Consider the following 22,386-nt stretch of genomic DNA (forward strand, 5'->3'; position numbering starts at 1 on the left):
ACTGCAATTCTCACTGTAACACTCTCTGTAACTCTCACTGTAACACTCAGGGTAACTCTCACTGTAACACTCACTGTAACTCTCACTGTAGCTCTCAGTGTAACACTCACTGTAACACTCACTGTAACACTCACTGTAATTCTCACTGTAACACTCACTGCAACACTCACGGAAACTCTGACTGTAACACTCACTGTAACACTCACTGTAACTCTCATTGGAACACTCACTGTAACACTCACTGTAACACTCACTGTAACACTCACTGTAACTCTCACTGTAACTCACTGTAACACTCACTGTAATTTTGACTTTAACTCTCACAGTAACTCTCACAGTAACTCTCACTGTAACTCTCAATGTCACTCTCGCTGTAACCCTCACTGAAACTCTCACTGTAACAGTCACTGTAACTCTCACTGTAACTCTCACTGTGACTCTCACTGTAACTCTCACAGTAACACTCACTGTAACACTCACTGTAACACTCAATGTAATTCTCCCTGTCACTCTAACTGTAACTCTCACTGAAACTCACACTGTAACACTCACTCCACTCTCACTGTAACACTCACTGTAACTGTAACTTTCACTGTAACATTCACTGTAACACTCACTGTAACTCTCACTGTAACTCTCACTGTAACTCTCACTGTAACACTCATTGTAACCCTCACTGTATCTCTCACTGTTACACTCACTGTAACGCTCACTGTAACTCTCGCTGTAAATCTCACTGTAACACTCATTGTAACCCTCACTGTAACTCTCACTGTAACACTCACTGTAACTCTCACTGTAAATCTCACTGTAACTCTCACTGTAACTTACACTGTAACACTCACTGAAACTCTCACTGTAACACTCACTGTAACTCTCCCTGTCACTCTCACTGTAACTGTAACTCTCACTGTAACACTCACTGTAACACTTACTGTAACTCTCACTGTAACTCTCACTGTAACACTCACTGTAACACTCACTGTAACTGTAACTCTCACTGTCAAACTCACTGTAACACTCACTGTAACTGTAACACACACTGGAACTCTCACTGTAACACTCACTGTAACTCTCACTGTAACACTCACTGTAACTCTCACTGTAACTGTAACTCTCACTGTAACACTCACTGTAACTGTAACACTCACTGTAACACTCACTGTAACACTCACTGTAACACACACTGTAACTCTCACTGTAACTCTCACTGTAAGACTCACTGTAACAAACACTGTAACTCTCACTGTAACACTCACGGCAACACTCACTGTAACACACACTGTAACTCTCACTGTAATTCTCACTGTAACACTCTCTGTAACACTCTCTGTAACACTCACTGCAAATTTCACTGAAACTCTCACTGTAACTCTCACTGCAACTCGCACTGTAACACTCACTGTAACATTCACTGTAACACTCACTGTAACACTCACTGTAACACTCACTGTAACACTCACTGTAATTCTCACTGTAACTCTCACTGTAACACTCACTGTCACACTCACTGTAACTCTCACTGTAAATCTCACTGTAACACTCACTGTAACTCTCACTGTAACTCTCACTGTAACACTCACTGTAACAGTCACTGTAACTCTCACTGTAACACTCACTGTAACACTCACTGTAACACACACTGTAACTCTCACTGTAACACTCACTGTAACTCTCACTGTAACTGTTACTCTCACTGTAACACTCACTGTAACTGTAACTCTCACCGTAACACTCACTGTAACACACACTGTAACTCTCACTGTAACACTCACTGTAACACTCACTGAAACACACACTGAAACACACACTGTAACTCTCACTGTAACACTCACTGTAACTCTCACTGTAACACTCACTGTAACTCACACTGAAACTCTCACTGTAATTCTCACTGTAACTCTCACTGTAACACTCACTGTAACACACACTGTAACTCTCACTGTAACTCTCACTGTAACTCTCACTGTAACTCACACTGTAACACTCACTGTAACACTCACTGTAACACTCACTGTAACTCTCCCTGTCACTCTCACTGTAACTGTAACTCTCACTGAAACTCTCACTGTAACACTCACTCCACTCTCACTGTAACACTCACTGTAACTGTAACGGTCACTGTAACTCTCACTGTAACTCTCACTGTAACTCTCACTGTAACACTCACTGTAACACTCACTGTAACTGTAACACTCATTGTAACCCTCACTGTAACTCTCACTGTAACACTCACCATAGCTCTCACTGTAACTCTCACTGTAACTCTCACTGTAACTCTCACTGGAACTCTCACTGTAACTCTCACTGTAACACTCACTGTAACATTCACTGTAACTCTCACTCTACCACTCACTGTAACACTCACTGTAACACTCACTGTAACTCTCACAGTAACTCTCACTGTAACTCTCAATGTCACGCTCTCTGTAACCCTCACTGAAACTCTCACTGTAACAGTCACTGTAACTCTCACTGTAACTCTCACTGTGACTCTCACTGTAACTCTCACTGTGACACTCACTGTAACACTCACTGTAACACTCAATGTAATTCTCCCTGTCACTCTAACTGTAACTCTCACTGAAACTCACACTGTAACACTCACTCCACTCTCACTGTAACACTCACTGTAACTGTAACTTTCACTGTAACACTCACTGTAACACTCACTGTAACACTCACTGTAACTCTCACTGTAACTCTCACTGTAACTCACACAGTAACTCTCACTAACTCTCACTGTAACACTCACTGTTACTCTCACTGTAACTCTCACTGTAACTCTCACTAACTCTCACTGTAACTCTCACTGTAACTCTCACTGTAACTCTCACTGTAACTCTCACTGTAACTCTCACTGTAACACTCACTGTAACACTCACGGAAACTCTGACTGTAAAACTCACTGTAACTCTCACTGTAACTCTCACTGTAACTCACACAGTAACTCTCACTAACTCTCACTGTAACAGTCACTGTAACTCTCACTGTAACACTCATTGTAACACTCAATATCTCTCACTGTATCTCTCACTGTAACTCTCACTGTAACTCTCACTGTAACTCTCACTATAACACTCACTGTAACAATCACTTTAACTCACACTGTAACAGTCGCTGTGACTCTTACTGTAACTCTCACTGTAGCACTCACTGTAACACTCACTGTAACTCTAAATGTAACTCTTACTGTAACACTCACTGCATCACTTACTGTAACACTCACGTGTTTTGAAACTCTCACTGTAACACTCACTGTAACACTCACTGTAACTCTCACTGTAACTCTCACTGTACCACTCGCTGTAACTCTCCCTGTAACACTCACTAACTCTCACTGTAACACTCACTGTAACTCTCACTGTAACTCTCACTGTAACTCTCACTGTCACTCTCACTGTAACACTCACTGTAAATGTAACACTCACTGTAACTCTCACTGTAACTCTCACTGTAACACTAACGGTAACTCTCACTGTAACTCTAACTGTAACTCTCACTGTAACACTCACTGTAACACTCACTGTAACTCTCACTGTAACTCTCACTGTAACACTCACTGTAACACTCACTGTAACTCTCACTGTAACTCTCCAAGTAACTCTCACTGTAACTCTCACTGTCACTCTCACTGTAACACTCACTGTAACTGTTACACTCACTGTAACTTTCACTGTAACTATCACTGTAACTCTCACTGTAACACTCAGCGTAACTCTCACTGTAACTCTCACTGTAACTCTCACTGTAGCTCTCAATGTAACACTCACTATAACACTCACTGAAACACTCACGGAAACTCTGACTTTAACACTCACTGTAACACTCAGGGTAACTCTCACTGTAACACTCACTGTAACTCTCGCTGTAGCTCTCAGTGTAACACTCACTGTAACAGTCACTGTAACACTCACTGTAATTCTCACTGTAACACTCACTGCAACACTCACGGAAACTCTGACTGTAACACTCACTGTAACACTCACTGTAACACTCACTGTAACTCTCACTGTAACTCTCACTGTACCACTCGCTGTAACTCTCCCTGTAACACTCACTGTAACTCTAAATGTAACTCTCACAGTAAAACTCACTGTATCACTCACTGTAACACTCACGTGCTTTGTAACTCTCAATGTAACGATCACTGTAACTCTCACTGTAACTCTAAATGTAACTCTCACTGTAACACTCACTGTATCACTCACTGTAACACTCACGTGTTTTGTAACTCTCACTGTAACACTCACTGTAACACTCACTGTGACTCTCACTGTAACTCTCACTGTAACACTCAATGTAACTCTCACTGTAACTCTCCATGTAACTCTCACTGTAACTCTCACTGTCACTCTCACTGTAACACTCACGGTAACTCTCACGGTAACTCACACTGTAACTCTCGTTGTAACTCTCACTGTAACACTCACTGTAACTCTCACTGTAACTCTCCAAGTAACTCTCACTGTAACTCTCACTGTAACTCTCACTGTAACACTCACTGTAACTGTAAAACTCACTGTAACTCTCACTGTAACTCTCACTGTAACTCACACTGTGACTTTCACTGTAGCTCTCAATTTAACTCTCACTGTAACACTCACTGTAACTCTCACTGTAACTCTCACTATAACTCACACAGTAACTCTGACTAACTCTCACTGTAACTCTCACTGTAACTCTGACTGTATCTCTCACTGTAACTCTCACTGTAACTCTCATTGGAACACTCACTGTAACACTCACTTTATCTCTCACTGTAACAGTCGCTGTAACTCTCACGGTAACACTCACTATAACACTCACTGTAACAATCACTTTAACTCTCACTGTAACAGTCGCTGTGACTCTCACTGTAACTCTCACTGCAACACTCACTGTAACTCTCACTGTAACTCTCACTGCAACACTCACTGTAACTCTCACTGTAACTCTAAATGTAACTCTCACTGTAACACTCAATGTATCACTCACTGTAACACTCACAGTAACTCTCACTGTAACTCTCCCTGTAACACTCACTGTAACACTCACTGTAACACACACTGTAACTCTGACTGTAATTCTCACTGTAACACTCACTGTAACTCTCACTGTAACTCTCGTTGTAACTCTCACTATAACTCGGACTGTAACACTCATTGTAACTCTCACTGGAACTCTCACTGTAACACTCATTGTAACGCTCTCTGTAACTCTCACTGTTACTCTCACTGTAACTCTCACTGTAACACTCACTGTAACTGTAACTCTAACTGTAACACTCTCTGTAACTCTCACTGTAACACTCACTGTAATTCTCACTGTAACACTCACTGTAACTCTCACTGTAACACTCACTCTAACACTCACTGTAACTGTAACTCAAACTGTAACACTCTCAATGTAACTCTCACTGTAACACTCACTGTAATTCTGACTTTAACTCTCACAGTAACTCTCACAGTAACTCTCACTGTAACTCTCAATGTCACTCTCGCTGTAACCCTCACTGAAACTCTCACTGTAACAGTCACTGTAACTCTCACGGTAACTCTCACGGTAACTCTCACTGTAACTCTCGTTGTAACTCTCACTGTAACACTCACTGTAACTCTCACTGTAACTCTCCAAGTAACTCTCACTGTAACTCTCACTGTAACTCTCACTGTAACACTCACTGTAACTGTAAAACTCACTGTAACTCTCGCTGTAACCCTCACTGAAACTCTCACTGTAACAGTCACTGTAACTCTCACTGTAACTCTCACTGTGACTCTCACTGTAACTCTCACAGTAACACTCACTGTAACACTCACTGTAACACTCAATGTAATTCTCCCTGTCAATCTAACTGTAACTCTCACTGAAACTCACACTGTAACACTCACTCCACTCTCACTGTAACACTCACTGTAACTGTAACTTTCACTGTAACATTCACTGTAACACTCACTGTAACTCTCACTGTAACTCTCACTGTAACTCTCACTGTAACACTCATTGTAACCCTCACTGTATCTCTCACTGTTACACTCACTGTAACGCTCACTGTAACTCTCGCTGTAAATCTCACTGTAACACTCATTGTAACCCTCACTGTAACTCTCACTGTAACACTCACTGTAACTCTCACTGTAAATCTCACTGTAACTCTCACTGTAACTTACACTGTAACACTCACTGAAACTCTCACTGTAACACTCACTGTAACTCTCCCTGTCACTCTCACTGTAACTGTAACTCTCACTGTAACACTCACTGTAACACTTACTGTAACTCTCACTGTAACTCCCACTGTAACACTCACTGTAACACTCACTGTAACTGTAACTCTCACTGTAAAACTCACTGTAACACTCACTGTAACTGTAACACACACTGGAACTCTCACTGTGACACTCACTGTAACTCTCACTGTAACACTCACTGTAACTCTCACTGTAACTGTAACTCTCACTGTAACACTCACTGTAACTGTAACACTCACTGTAACACTCACTGTAACACTCACTGTAACACACACTGTAACTCTCACTGTAACTCTCACTGTAAGACTCACTGTAACAAACACTGTAACTCTCACTGTAACACTCACGGCAACACTCACTGTAACACACACTGTAACTCTCACTGTAATTCTCACTGTAACACTCTCTGTAACACTCTCTGTAACACTCACTGCAAATTTCACTGAAACTCTCACTGTAACTCTCACTGCAACTCGCACTGTAACACTCACTGTAACATTCACTGTAACACTCACTGTAACACTCACTGTAACACTCACTGTAACACTCACTGTAATTCTCACTGTAACTCTCACTGTAACACTCACTGTCACACTCACTGTAACTCTCACTGTAAATCTCACTGTAACACTCACTGTAACTCTCACTGTAACTCTCACTGTAACACTCACTGTAACAGTCACTGTAACTCTCACTGTAACACTCACTGTAACACTCACTGTAACACACACTGTAACTCTCACTGTAACACTCACTGTAACTCTCACTGTAACTGTTACTCTCACTGTAACACTCACTGTAACTGTAACTCTCACCGTAACACTCACTGTAACACACACTGTAACTCTCACTGTAACACTCACTGTAACACTCACTGAAACACACACTGTAACTCTCACTGTAACTCTCACTGTAACACTCACTGTAACTCTCACTGTAACACTCACTGTAACTCACACTGAAACTCTCACTGTAATTCTCACTGTAACTCTCACTGTAACACTCACTGTAACACACACTGTAACTCTCACTGTAACTCTCACTGTAACTCACACTGTAACACTCACTGTAACACTCACTGTAACACTCACTGTAACTCTCCCTGTCACTCTCACTGTAACTGTAACTCTCACTGAAACTCTCACTGTAACACTCACTCCACTCTCACTGTAACACTCACTGTAACTGTAACGGTCACTGTAACTCTCACTGTAACTCTCACTGTAACTCTCACTGTAACACTCACTGTAACACTCACTGTAACTGTAACACTCATTGTAACCCTCACTGTAACTCTCACTGTAACACTCACCATAGCTCTCACTGTAACTCTCACTGTAACTCTCACTGTAACTCTCACTGGAACTCTCACTGTAACTCTCACTGTAACACTCACTGTAACATTCACTGTAACTCTCACTCTACCACTCACTGTAACACTCACTGTAACACTCACTGTAACTCTCACAGTAACTCTCACTGTAACTCTCAATGTCACTCTCTCTGTAACCCTCACTGAAACTCTCACTGTAACAGTCACTGTAACTCTCACTGTAACTCTCACTGTGACTCTCACTGTGACTCTCACTGTGACACTCACTGGAACACTCACTTTAACACTCAATGTAATTCTCCCTGTCACTCTAACTGTAACTCTCACTGAAACTCACACTGTAACACTCACTCCACTCTCACTGTAACACTCACTGTAACTGTAACTTTCACTGTAACACTCACTGTAACACTCACTGTAACACTCACTGTAACTCTCACTGTAACTCTCACTGTAACTCACACAGTAACTCTCACTAACTCTCACTGTAACACTCACTGTTACTCTCACTGTAACTCTCACTGTAACTCTCACTAACTCTCACTGTAACTCTCACTGTAACTCTCATTGTAACTCTCACTGTAACTCTCACTGTAACACTCACTGTAACACTCACGGAAACTCTGACTGTAAAACTCACTGTAACTCTCACTGTAACTCTCACTGTAACTCACACAGTAACTCTCACTAACTCTCACTGTAACAGTCACTGTAACTCTCACTGTAACACTCATTGTAACACTCAATATCTCTCACTGTATCTCTCACTGTAACTCTCACTGTAACTCTCACTGTAACTCTCACTATAACACTCACTGTAACAATCACTTTAACTCACACTGTAACAGTCGCTGTGACTCTTACTGTAACTCTCACTGTAGCACTCACTGTAACTCTCACTGTAACTCTAAATGTAACTCTTACTGTAACACTCACTGCATCACTCACTGTAACACTCACGTGTTTTGAAACTCTCACTGTAACACTCACTGTAACACTCACTGTAACTCTCACTGTAACTCTCACTGTACCACTCGCTGTAACTCTCCCTGTAACACTCACTAACTCTCACTGTAACACTCACTGTAACTCTCACTGTAACTCTCACTGTAACTCTCACTGTCACTCTCACTGTAACACTCACTGTAAATGTAACACTCACTGTAACTCTCACTGTAACTCTCACTGTAACACTAACGGTAACTCTCACTGTAACTCTAACTGTAACTCTCACTGTAACACTCACTGTAACACTCACTGTAACTCTCACTGTAACTCTCACTGTAACACTCACTGTAACTCTCACTGTAACTCTCCAAGTAACTCTCACTGTAACTCTCACTGTCACTCTCACTGTAACACTCACTGTAACTGTTACACTCACTGTAACTCTCACTGTAACTATCACTGTAACTCTCACTGTAACACTCAGCGTAACTCTCACTGTAACTCTCACTGTAACTCTCACTGTAGCTCTCAATGTAACACTCACTGTAACACTCACTGTAACACTCACGGAAACTCTGACTTTAACACTCACTGTAACACTCAGGGTAACTCTCACTGTAACACTCACTGTAACTCTCGCTGTAGCTCTCAGTGTAACACTCACTGTAACACTCACTGTAACACTCACTGTAATTCTCACTGTAACACTCACTGCAACACTCACGGAAACTCTGACTGTAACACTCACTGTAACACTCACTGTAACTCTCATTGGAACACTCACTGTAACACTCACTGTAACACTCACTGTAACACTCACTGTAACTCTCACTGTAACTCTCACTGTACCACTCGCTGTAACTCTCCCTGTAACACTCACTGTAACTCTAAATGTAACTCTCACAGTAAAACTCACTGTAACTCTCCAAGTAACTCTCACTGTAACTCTCACTGTAACTCTCACTGTAACACTCACTGTAACTGTAAAACTCACTGTAACTCTCACTGTAACTCTCACTGTAACTCACACTGTAACTCTAAATGTAACTCTCACTGTAACACTCACTGTATCACTCACTGTAACACTCACGTGTTTTGTAACTCTCACTGTAACACTCACTGTAACACTCACTGTAACTCTCACTGTAACTCTCACTGTAACACTCAATGTAACTCTCACTGTAACTCTCCATGTAACTCTCACTGTAACTCTCACTGTCACTCTCACTGTAACACTCACGGTAACTCTCACGGTAACTCTCACTGTAACTCTCGTTGTAACTCTCACTGTAACACTCACTGTAACTCTCACTGTAACTCTCCAAGTAACTCTCACTGTAACTCTCACTGTAACTCTCACTGTAACACTCACTGTAACTGTAAAACTCACTGTAACTCTCACTGTAACTCTCACTGTAACTCACACTGTGACTTTCACTGTAGCTCTCAATTTAACTCTCACTGTAACACTCACTGTAACACTCACTGTATTTCTCACTGTAACACTCACTGTAACACTCACGGAAACTCTGACTGTAACACTCACTGTAACACTCACTGTAACTCTCACTGTAACTCTCACTGTAACTCACACAGTAACTCTGACTAACTCTCACTGTAACTCTCACTGTAACTCTGATTGTATCTCTCACTGTAACTCTCACTGTAACTCTCATTGGAACACTCACTGTAACACTCACTTTATCTCTCACTGTAACAGTCGCTGTAACTCTCACGGTAACACTCACTATAACACTCACTGTAACAATCACTTTAACTCTCACTGTAACAGTCGCTGTGACTCTCACTGTAACTCTCACTGCAACACTCACTGTAACTCTCACTGTAACTCTAAATGTAACTCTCACTGTAACACTCAATGTATCACTCACTGTAACACTCACAGTAACTCTCACTGTAACTCTCCCTGTAACACTCACTGTAACACTCACTGTAACACACACTGTAACTCTCACTGTAATTCTCACTGTAACACTCACTGTAACTCTCACTGTAACTCTCGTTGTAACTCTCACTATAACTCGGACTGTAACACTCATTGTAACTCTCACTGGAACTCTCACTGTAACACTCATTGTAACGCTCTCTGTAACTCTCACTGTAACACTCACTGTAACTCTCACTGTAACACTCACTGTAACTGTAACTCTAACTGTAACACTCTCTGTAACTCTCACTGTAACACTCACTGTAATTCTCACTGTAACACTCACTGTAACTCTCACTGTAACACTCACTCTAACACTCACTGTAACACTCACTGTAACACTCACTGTAACAATCGCTTTAACTCTCACTGTAACAGTCGCTGTGACTCTCACTGTAACTCTCACTGTAACTCTCACTGTAACTCTCACTGTGACTCTCACTGTGACTCTCACTGTAACTCTCACTGTAACACTCACTCTAACACTCACTGTAACACTCACTGTAACACTCACTGTAACAATCACCTTAACTCTCTCTGTAACAGTCGCTGTGACTCTCACTGTAACTCTCACTGTAACACTCACTGTAACTCTCACTGTAACTCTCACTGTGACTCTCACTGTAACTCTCACTGTAACACTCACTCTAACACTCACTGTAACACTCACTGTAACACTCACTGTAACTCTCACGGTAACACTCACTGTAACTGGAACACTCACTGTAACTCTCACTGTATGTCTCACTGTAACACTCACTGTAACTCTCACTGTAACACTCATGGTAACTCTCACGGTACCAGTCACTGTAACTCTCACTGTAACTCTCCAAGTAACTCTCACTGTAACACTCACTGTACCTGTAACACTCACTGTAACTCTCACTGTAGCTCTCACTGTAACACTCACTGTAACACTCACTGTAACACTCACTGTAATTCTCACTGTAACACTCACTGTAACACTCACGGAAACTCTGACTGTAACACTCATTGTAACACTCACTGTAACTCTCACTGTAACTCTCACTGTAACTCACACAGTAACTCTCACTAACTCTCACTGTAACTCTCACTGTAACTCTGACTGTATCTCTCACTGTAACTCTCACTGTAACTCTGACTGTATCTCTCACTGTAACTCTCACTGTAACTCTCATTGGAACACTCACTGTAACACTCACTTTATCTCTCACTGTAACAGTCGCTGTAACTCTCACTGTAACACTCATTGTAACACTCAATATCTCTCACTGTATCTCTCACTGTAACTCTCACTGTAACACTCACTGTAACTCTCACTGTAACTCTAAATGTAACACTCAATGTATCACTCACTGTAACACTCACTGTAACACTCACGTGTTTTGTAACTCTCACTGTAACACTCACTGTAACACTCACTGTAACTCTCACTGTAACTCTCACTGTACCACTCGCTGTAACTCGCCCTGTACCACTCATTGTATCTCTTACTGAACTCTCACTGTAACTCTCACTGTAACTCTCACTGTAACACTCACTGTAACTCTCACTGTAACTCTCCATGTAACTCTCACTGTAACTATCACTGTCACTCTCACTGAAACACTCACTGCAACTGTAACACTCACTGTAACTCTCACTGTAACACTCACTGTAACTCTCAATGTAACTCTCACTGTAACACTCACTGTAACTCTCACTGTAACACTCACTGTAACTGTAACACTCACTGTAACTCTAACTGTAACTCTCACTGTAACAGACACTGCAACTCTCACAGTAACACTAACGGTAACTCTCACTGTAACTCTCACTGTAACTCTCACTGTAACACTCACTGTAACTCTCACTGTAGCTCCCCAAGTAACTCTCACTGTAACTCTCACTGTAACTCTCCAAGTAACTCTCACTGTAACTCTCACTGTATCTCTCACTGTAACACTCACTGTAACTGTAACACTCACTGTAACTCTCACTGTAACTCTCAATGTAACACTCACTGTAACTCTCACTGTAGCTCTCCAAGTAACTCTCACTGTAACTCTCCAAGTAACTCTCACTGTAACTCTCACTGTAACTCTCACTGTAACACTCAATGTAACACTCGCTGTAACTCTCCCTATAACACTCACTGTAACACTCACTGTAACTCTCACTGTAAATCTCCAAGTAACTCTCACTGTAACTCTCACTGTATCTCTCACTGTAACACTCACTGTAACTGTAACACTCACTGTAACTCTCACTGTAACTCTCACTGTAACTCACACTGTGACTCTCACTGTAGCTCTCACTGTAACTCTCACTGTACCACTTGCTGTAACTCTCCCTGTAACACTCAATGTAACTCTCACTGTAACACACACTGTAACTCTCACTGTAATTCTCACTGTAACAATCACTGTAACTCTCACTGTAACACTCGTTGTAACTCTCACTATAACTCGGACTGTAACACTCATTGTAACTCTCACTGGAACTCTCACTGTAAAACTCACTGCAACTGTAACTCTAACTGTAACACACACTGTAACTCTCACTGTAACTCTAAATGTAACTCTCACTGTAACACTCACTGTATCACACACTGTAACACTCACGTGTTTTGTAACTCTCACTGTAACACTCACTGCAACTCTCACTGTAACTCTCACTGTAACATTCACTGTAACTCTCACTGTAACACTCACTGTAACTCTCACTGTAACTCTCACTGTAACTCTCACTGTAACTCTCACTGTAACACTCACTGTAACTCTCACTGTAACTCTCACTGTAACACTCACTGTAACTCTCACTGTAACTCTCCATGTAACTCTCACTGTAACTATCACTGTCACTCTCACTGAAACACTCACTGTAACTGTAACCCTCACTGTAACTCTCACTGTAACACTCACTGTAACTCTCAATGTAACTCTCACTGTAACACTCACTGTTATTCTCACTGGAACACTCACTGTAACTGTAACACTCACTGTAACTCTCACTGTAACTCTCACTGTAACACTCACGGTAACTGTCACTGTAACTCTCACTGTAACTCTCAATGTAACTCTCACTGTAACTCTCACTGTAACACTCCCTGGAACACTCACTGTAACTCTCACTGTAGCTCTCCAAGTAACTCTCACTGTAACTCTCACTGTATCTCTCACTGTAACACTCACTGTAACTGTAACACTCACTGTAACTCTCACTGTAACTCTCACTGTAACTCTCAATGTAACACTCACTGTAACTCTCACTGTAGCTCTCCAAGTAACTCTCACTGTAACTCTCCAAGTAACTCTCACTGTAACTCTCCAAGTAACTCTCACTGTAACTCTCACTGTAACTCTCACTGTAACACTCACTGTAACACTCGCTGTAACTCTCCCTGTAACACTCACTGTAACACTCACTGTAACTCTCACTGTAAATCTCCAAGTAACTCTCACTGTAACTCTCACTGTATCTCTCACTGTAACACTCACTGTAACTGTAACACTCACTGTAACTCTCACTGTAACTCTCACTGTAACTCACACTGTGACTCTCACTGTAGCTCTCACTGTAACACTCACTGTAACACTCACTGTAACACTCACTGCAATTCTCACTGTAACACTCACTGTAACACTCACGGAAACTCTGACTGTAACACTCACTGTAACACTCACTGTAACTCTCACTGTAACTCTCACTGTAACTCACACAGTAACTCTCACTAACTCTCACTGTAACTCTCACTGTAACTGTGACAGTATCTCTCACTGTAACTCTCACTGTAACTCTCATTGGAACACTCACTGTAACACTCACTTTATCTCTCACTGTAACAGTCGCTGTAACTCTCACTGTAACTCTCACGGTAACACTCATTGTAACACTCACTGTAACTCTCATTGTAACACTCACTGTAACTCTCAATCTCTCTCACTGTATCTCACACTGTAACTCTCACTGTAACTCTCACTGTAACTCTCACTATAACACTCACTGTAACAATCACTTTAACTCTCACTGTAACAGTCGCTGTGACTCTCACTGTAACTCTCAATGTAACACTCACTGTAACTCTCACTGTAACTCTAAATGTAACTCTCACTGTAACACTCACTGTATCGCTCACTGTAACACTCACTGTAACTCTCACTGTAACTCTAAATGTAACTCTCACTGTAATACTCACTGTAACACTCACAGTAACTCTCACTGTAACTCTCACTGTACCACTTGCTGTAACTCTCCCTGTAACACTCAATGTAACTCTTACTGTAACACACACTGTAACTCTCACTGTAATTCTCACTGTAACTCTCACTGTAACTCTCACTGTGACTCTCGTTGTAACTCTCACTATAACTCGGACTGTAACACTCATTGTAACTCTCACTGGAACTCTCACTGTAACGCTCTCTGTAACTCTCACTGCAACTGTAACTCTAACTGTAACACACACTGTAACTCTCACTGTAACTCTAAATGTAACTCTAAATGTAACTCTCACTGTAACACTCACTGTAACTCTCCATGTAACTCTCACTGTAACTCTCACTGTAACTCTCCATGTAACTCTCACTGTAACTATCACTGTCACTCTCACTGAAACACTCACTGTAACTGTAACACTCACTGTAACTCTCACTGTAACACTCTCTGTAACTCTCAATGTAACTCTCACTGTAACACTCACGGTAACTGTCACTGTAACTCTCACTGTAACTCTCAATGTAACTCTCACTGTAACTCTCACTGTAACACTCCCTGTAACACTCACTGTAACTCTCACTGTAGCTCTCCAAGTAACTCTCACTGTAACTCTCACTGTATCTTTCACTGTAACACTCACTGTAACTGTAACACTCTCTGTAACTCTCACTGTAACTCTCACTGTAACTCACACTGTGACTCTCACTGTAGCTCTCACTGTAACACTCACTGTAACACTCACTGTAACACTCACTGCAATTCTCACTGTAACACTCACTGTAACACTCACGGAAACTCTGACTGTAACACTCACTGTAACACTCACTGTAACTCTCACTGTAACTCTCACTGTAACTCACACAGTAACTCTCACTAACTCTCACTGTAACTCTCACTGTAACTGTGACTGTATCTCTCACTGTAACTCTCACTGTAACACTCACTGTAACTCTCACTGTAACTCTCCATGTAACTCTCACTGTAACTATCACTGTCACTCTCACTGAAACACTCACTGTAACTGTAACACTCACTGTAACTCTCACTGTAACACTCACTGTAACTCTCAATGTAACTCTCACTGTAACACTCACTGTAACTCTCACTGTAACACTCACTGTAACTGTAAGACTCACTGTAACCCTCACTGTAACTCTCACTGTAACACTCACTGCAACTCTCACTGTAACTCTCACTGTAACTCTCACTGTAACTCTCACTGTAACTCTCACTGTAGCTCCCCAAGTAACTCTCACTGTAACTCTCACTGTAACTCTCCAAGTAACTCTCACTGTAACTCTCACTGTATCTCTCAATGTAACACTCACTGTAACTGTAACACTCACTGTAACTCTCACTGTAACTCTCACTGTAACTCTCAATGTAACACTCACTGTAACTCTCACTGTAGCTCTCCAAGTAACTCTCACTGTAACTCTCACTGTAACTCTCCAAGTAACTCTCACTGTAACTCTCACTGTAACTCTCACTGTAACACTCACTGTAACACTCGCTGTAACTCTCCCTGTAACATTCACTGTAACACTCACTGTAACTCTCACTGTAAATCTGCAAGTAACTCTCACTGTAACTCTCACTGTATCTCTCACTGTAACACTCACTGTAACTGTAACACTCACTGTAATTCTCACTGTAACTCTCACTGTAACTCGCACTGTGACTCTCACTGTAGCTCTCACTGTAACTCTCACTGTAACACTCAATGTAACACTCGCTGTAACTCTCCCTATAACACTCACTGTAACACTCACTGTAACTCTCACTGTAAATCTCCAAGTAACTCTCACTGTAACTCTCACTGTATCTCTCACTGTAACACTCACTGTAACTGTAACACTCACTGTAACTCTCACTGTAACTCTCACTGTAACTCACACTGTGACTCTCACTGTAGCTCTCACTGTAACTCTCACTGTACCACTTGCTGTAACTCTCCCTGTAACACTCAATGTAACTCTCACTGTAACACACACTGTAACTCTCACTGTAATTCTCACTGTAACAATCACTGTAACTCTCACTGTAACACTCGTTGTAACTCTCACTATAACTCGGACTGTAACACTCATTGTAACTCTCACTGGAACTCTCACTGTAAAACTCACTGCAACTGTAACTCTAACTGTAACACACACTGTAACTCTCACTTTAACTCTAAATGTAACTCTCACTGTAACACTCACTGTATCACACACTGTAACACTCACGTGTTTTGTAACTCTCACTGTAACACTCACTGCAACTCTCACTGTAACTCTCACTGTAACATTCACTGTAACTCTCACTGTAACACTCACTGTAACTCTCACTGTAACTCTCACTGTAACTCTCACTGTAACTCTCACTGTAACACTCACTGTAACTCTCACTGTAACTCTCACTGTAACACTCACTGTAACTCTCACTGTAACTCTCCATGTAACTCTCACTGTAACTATCACTGTCACTCTCACTGAAACACTCACTGTAACTGTAACCCTCACTGTAACTCTCACTGTAACACTCACTGTAACTCTCAATGTAACTCTCACTGTAACACTCACTGTTATTCTCACTGGAACACTCACTGTAACTGTAACACTCACTGTAACTCTCACTGTAACTCTCACTGTAACACTCACGGTAACTGTCACTGTAACTCTCACTGTAACTCTCAATGTAACTCTCACTGTAACTCTCACTGTAACACTCCCTGGAACACTCACTGTAACTCTCACTGTAGCTCTCCAAGTAACTCTCACTGTAACTCTCACTGTATCTCTCACTGTAACACTCACTGTAACTGTAACACTCACTGTAACTCTCACTGTAACTCTCACTGTAACTCTCAATGTAACACTCACTGTAACTCTCACTGTAGCTCTCCAAGTAACTCTCACTGTAACTCTCCAAGTAACTCTCACTGTAACTCTCCAAGTAACTCTCACTGTAACTCTCACTGTAACTCTCACTGTAACACTCACTGTAACACTCGCTGTAACTCTCCCTGTAACACTCACTGTAACACTCACTGTAACTCTCACTGTAAATCTCCAAGTAACTCTCACTGTAACTCTCACTGTATCTCTCACTGTAACACTCACTGTAACTGTAACACTCACTGTAACTCTCACTGTAACTCTCACTGTAACTCACACTGTGACTCTCACTGTAGCTCTCACTGTAACACTCACTGTAACACTCACTGTAACACTCACTGCAATTCTCACTGTAACACTCACTGTAACACTCACGGAAACTCTGACTGTAACACTCACTGTAACACTCACTGTAACTCTCACTGTAACTCTCACTGTAACTCACACAGTAACTCTCACTAACTCTCACTGTAACTCTCACTGTAACTGTGACAGTATCTCTCACTGTAACTCTCACTGTAACTCTCATTGGAACACTCACTGTAACACTCACTTTATCTCTCACTGTAACAGTCGCTGTAACTCTCACTGTAACTCTCACGGTAACACTCATTGTAACACTCACTGTAACTCTCATTGTAACACTCACTGTAACTCTCAATCTCTCTCACTGTATCTCACACTGTAACTCTCACTGTAACTCTCACTGTAACTCTCACTATAACACTCACTGTAACAATCACTTTAACTCTCACTGTAACAGTCGCTGTGACTCTCACTGTAACTCTCAATGTAACACTCACTGTAACTCTCACTGTAACTCTAAATGTAACTCTCACTGTAACACTCACTGTATCGCTCACTGTAACACTCACTGTAACTCTCACTGTAACTCTAAATGTAACTCTCACTGTAATACTCACTGTAACACTCACAGTAACTCTCACTGTAACTCTCACTGTACCACTTGCTGTAACTCTCCCTGTAACACTCAATGTAACTCTTACTGTAACACACACTGTAACTCTCACTGTAATTCTCACTGTAACTCTCACTGTAACTCTCACTGTGACTCTCGTTGTAACTCTCACTATAACTCGGACTGTAACACTCATTGTAACTCTCACTGGAACTCTCACTGTAACGCTCTCTGTAACTCTCACTGCAACTGTAACTCTAACTGTAACACACACTGTAACTCTCACTGTAACTCTAAATGTAACTCTAAATGTAACTCTCACTGTAACACTCACTGTAACTCTCCATGTAACTCTCACTGTAACTCTCACTGTAACTCTCCATGTAACTCTCACTGTAACTATCACTGTCACTCTCACTGAAACACTCACTGTAACTGTAACACTCACTGTAACTCTCACTGTAACACTCTCTGTAACTCTCAATGTAACTCTCACTGTAACACTCACGGTAACTGTCACTGTAACTCTCACTGTAACTCTCAATGTAACTCTCACTGTAACTCTCACTGTAACACTCCCTGTAACACTCACTGTAACTCTCACTGTAGCTCTCCAAGTAACTCTCACTGTAACTCTCACTGTATCTTTCACTGTAACACTCACTGTAACTGTAACACTCTCTGTAACTCTCACTGTAACTCTCACTGTAACTCACACTGTGACTCTCACTGTAGCTCTCACTGTAACACTCACTGTAACACTCACTGTAACACTCACTGCAATTCTCACTGTAACACTCACTGTAACACTCACGGAAACTCTGACTGTAACACTCACTGTAACACTCACTGTAACTCTCACTGTAACTCTCACTGTAACTCACACAGTAACTCTCACTAACTCTCACTGTAACTCTCACTGTAACTGTGACTGTATCTCACACTGTAACTCTCACTGTAACACTCACTGTAACTCTCACTGTAACTCTCCATGTAACTCTCACTGTAACTATCACTGTCACTCTCACTGAAACACTCACTGTAACTGTAACACTCACTGTAACTCTCACTGTAACACTCACTGTAACTCTCAATGTAACTCTCACTGTAACACTCACTGTAACTCTCACTGTAACACTCACTGTAACTGTAAGACTCACTGTAACTCTCACTGTAACTCTCACTGTAACACTCACTGCAACTCTCACTGTAACTCTCACTGTAACTCTCACTGTAACTCTCACTGTAACTCTCACTGTAGCTCCCCAAGTAACTCTCACTGTAACTCTCACTGTAACTCTCCAAGTAACTCTCACTGTAACTCTCACTGTATCTCTCAATGTAACACTCACTGTAACTGTAACACTCACTGTAACTCTCACTGTAACTCTCACTGTAACTCTCAATGTAACACTCACTGTAACTCTCACTGTAGCTCTCCAAGTAACTCTCACTGTAACTCTCACTGTAACTCTCCAAGTAACTCTCACTGTAACTCTCACTGTAACTCTCACTGTAACACTCACTGTAACACTCGCTGTAACTCTCCCTGTAACATTCACTGTAACACTCACTGTAACTCTCACTGTAAATCTGCAAGTAACTCTCACTGTAACTCTCACTGTATCTCTCACTGTAACACTCACTGTAACTGTAACACTCACTGTAATTCTCACTGTAACTCTCACTGTAACTCGCACTGTGACTCTCACTGTAGCTCTCACTGTAACACTCACTGTAACACTCACTGTAACACTCACTGCAATTCTCACTGTAACACTCACTGTAACACTGACGGAAACTCTGACTGTAACACTCACTGTAACACTCACTGTAACTCTCACTGTAACTCTCACTGTAACTCACACAGTAACTCTCACGAACTCTCACTGTAACTCTCACTGTAACTGTGACTGTATCTCTAACTGTAACTCTCACTGTAACTCTCATTGGAACACTCACTGTAACACTCACTTTATCTCTCACTGTAACAGTCGCTGTAACTCTCACTGTAACTCTCACGGTAACACTCATTGTAACACTCACTGTAACTCTCATTGTAACACTCACTGTAACTCTCAATCTCTCTCACTGTAGCTCTCACTGTAACTCTCACTGTAACTCTCACTGTAACTCTCACTATAACACTCACTGTAACAATCACTTTAACTCTAACTGTAACAGTCGCTGTGACTCTCACTGTAACTCTCAATGTAACACTCACTGTAACTCTCACTGTAACTCTAAATGTAACTCTCACTGTAACACTCACTGGAACACTCACAGTAACTCTCACTGTAACTCTCACTGTACCACTTGCTGTAACTCTCCCTGTAACACTCAATGTAACTCTCACTGTAACACACACTGTAACTCTCACTGTAATTCTCACTGTAACACTCACTGTAACTCTCACTGTAACACTCACTCCACTCTCACTGTAACTCTCCATGTAACTCTCACTGTAACTATCACTGTCACTCTCACTGAAACACTCACTGTAACTGTAACACTCACTGTAACTCTCACTGCAACACTCACTGTAACTCTCAATGTAACTCTCACTGTAACACTCACTGTAACTCTCACTGTAACACTCACTGTAACTGTAACACTCACTGTAACTCTCACTCGAACACTCACTGTAACTCTCAATGTAACTCTCACTGTAACTCTCACTGTAACTATCACTGTCACTCTCACTGAAACACTCACTGTAACTGTAACACTCACTGTAACTCTCACTGTAACACTCACTGTAACTCTCAATGTAACTCTCACTGTAACTCTCACTGTAACTATCACTGTCACTCTCACTGAAACACTCACTGTAACTGTAACACTCACTGTAACTCTCACTTTAACACTCACTGTAACTCTCAATGTAACTCTCACTGTAACACCCACTGTAACTCTCACTGTACCACTCGCTTAAACTCTCCCTGTAACACTCATTGTATCTCTTACTTAACTCTCACTGTAACTCTCACTGTAACTCTCACTGTAACTCTCACTGTAACACTCACTGTAACTCTCACTGTAACTCTCCATGTAACTCTCACTGTAACTATCACTGTCACCCTCACTGAAACACTCACTGTAACTGTAAAACTCACTGTAACTCTCACTGTAACACTCACTGTAACTCTCAATGTAACTCTCACTGTAACACTCACTGTAACTCTCACTGTAACACTCACTGTAACTGTAACACTCACTGTAACTCTCACTGTAACTCTCACTGTAACACTCACTGTAACTCTCAATGTAACTCTCACTGTAACACTCACTGTAACTCTCACTGTAACACTCACTGTCACTGTAACACTCACTGCAACTCTCACTGTAACACTCACGGTAACTGTCACTGTAACTCTCACTTGAACTCTCAATGTAACTCTCACTGTAACTCTCACTGTAACACTCCCTGTAACACCCACTGTAACTCTCACTGTAGCTCTCCAAGTAACTCTCACTGTAACTCTCACTGTATCTCTCACTGTAACACTCACTGTAACTGTAACACTCACTGTAACTCTCACTGTAACTCTCACTGTAACTCTCAATGTAACACTCACTGTAACTCTCACTGTAACTCTCAATGTAACACTCACTGTAACTGTCACTGTAGCTCTCCAAGTAACTCTCAATGTAACTCTCACTAACTCTCACTGTAACTCTCCAAGTAACTCTCACTGTAACTCTCCAAGTAACTCTCACTGTAACTCTCACTGTAACACTCACTGTAACACTCGCTGTAACTCTCCCTGTAACACTCACTGTAACACTCACTGTAACTCTCACTGTAAATCTCCACGTAACTCTCACTGTAACTCTCACTGTATCTCTCACTGTAACACTCACTGTAACTGTAACACTCACTGTAACTCTCACTGTAACTCTCACTGTAACTCACACTGTGACTCTCACTGTAGCTCTCACTGTAA

The sequence above is a fragment of the Scyliorhinus torazame genome, chromosome 12, assembly GCF_047496885.1.
Source record: "Scyliorhinus torazame isolate Kashiwa2021f chromosome 12, sScyTor2.1, whole genome shotgun sequence".
In the NCBI taxonomy this organism is placed as follows: Eukaryota; Metazoa; Chordata; class Chondrichthyes; order Carcharhiniformes; family Scyliorhinidae; genus Scyliorhinus; species Scyliorhinus torazame.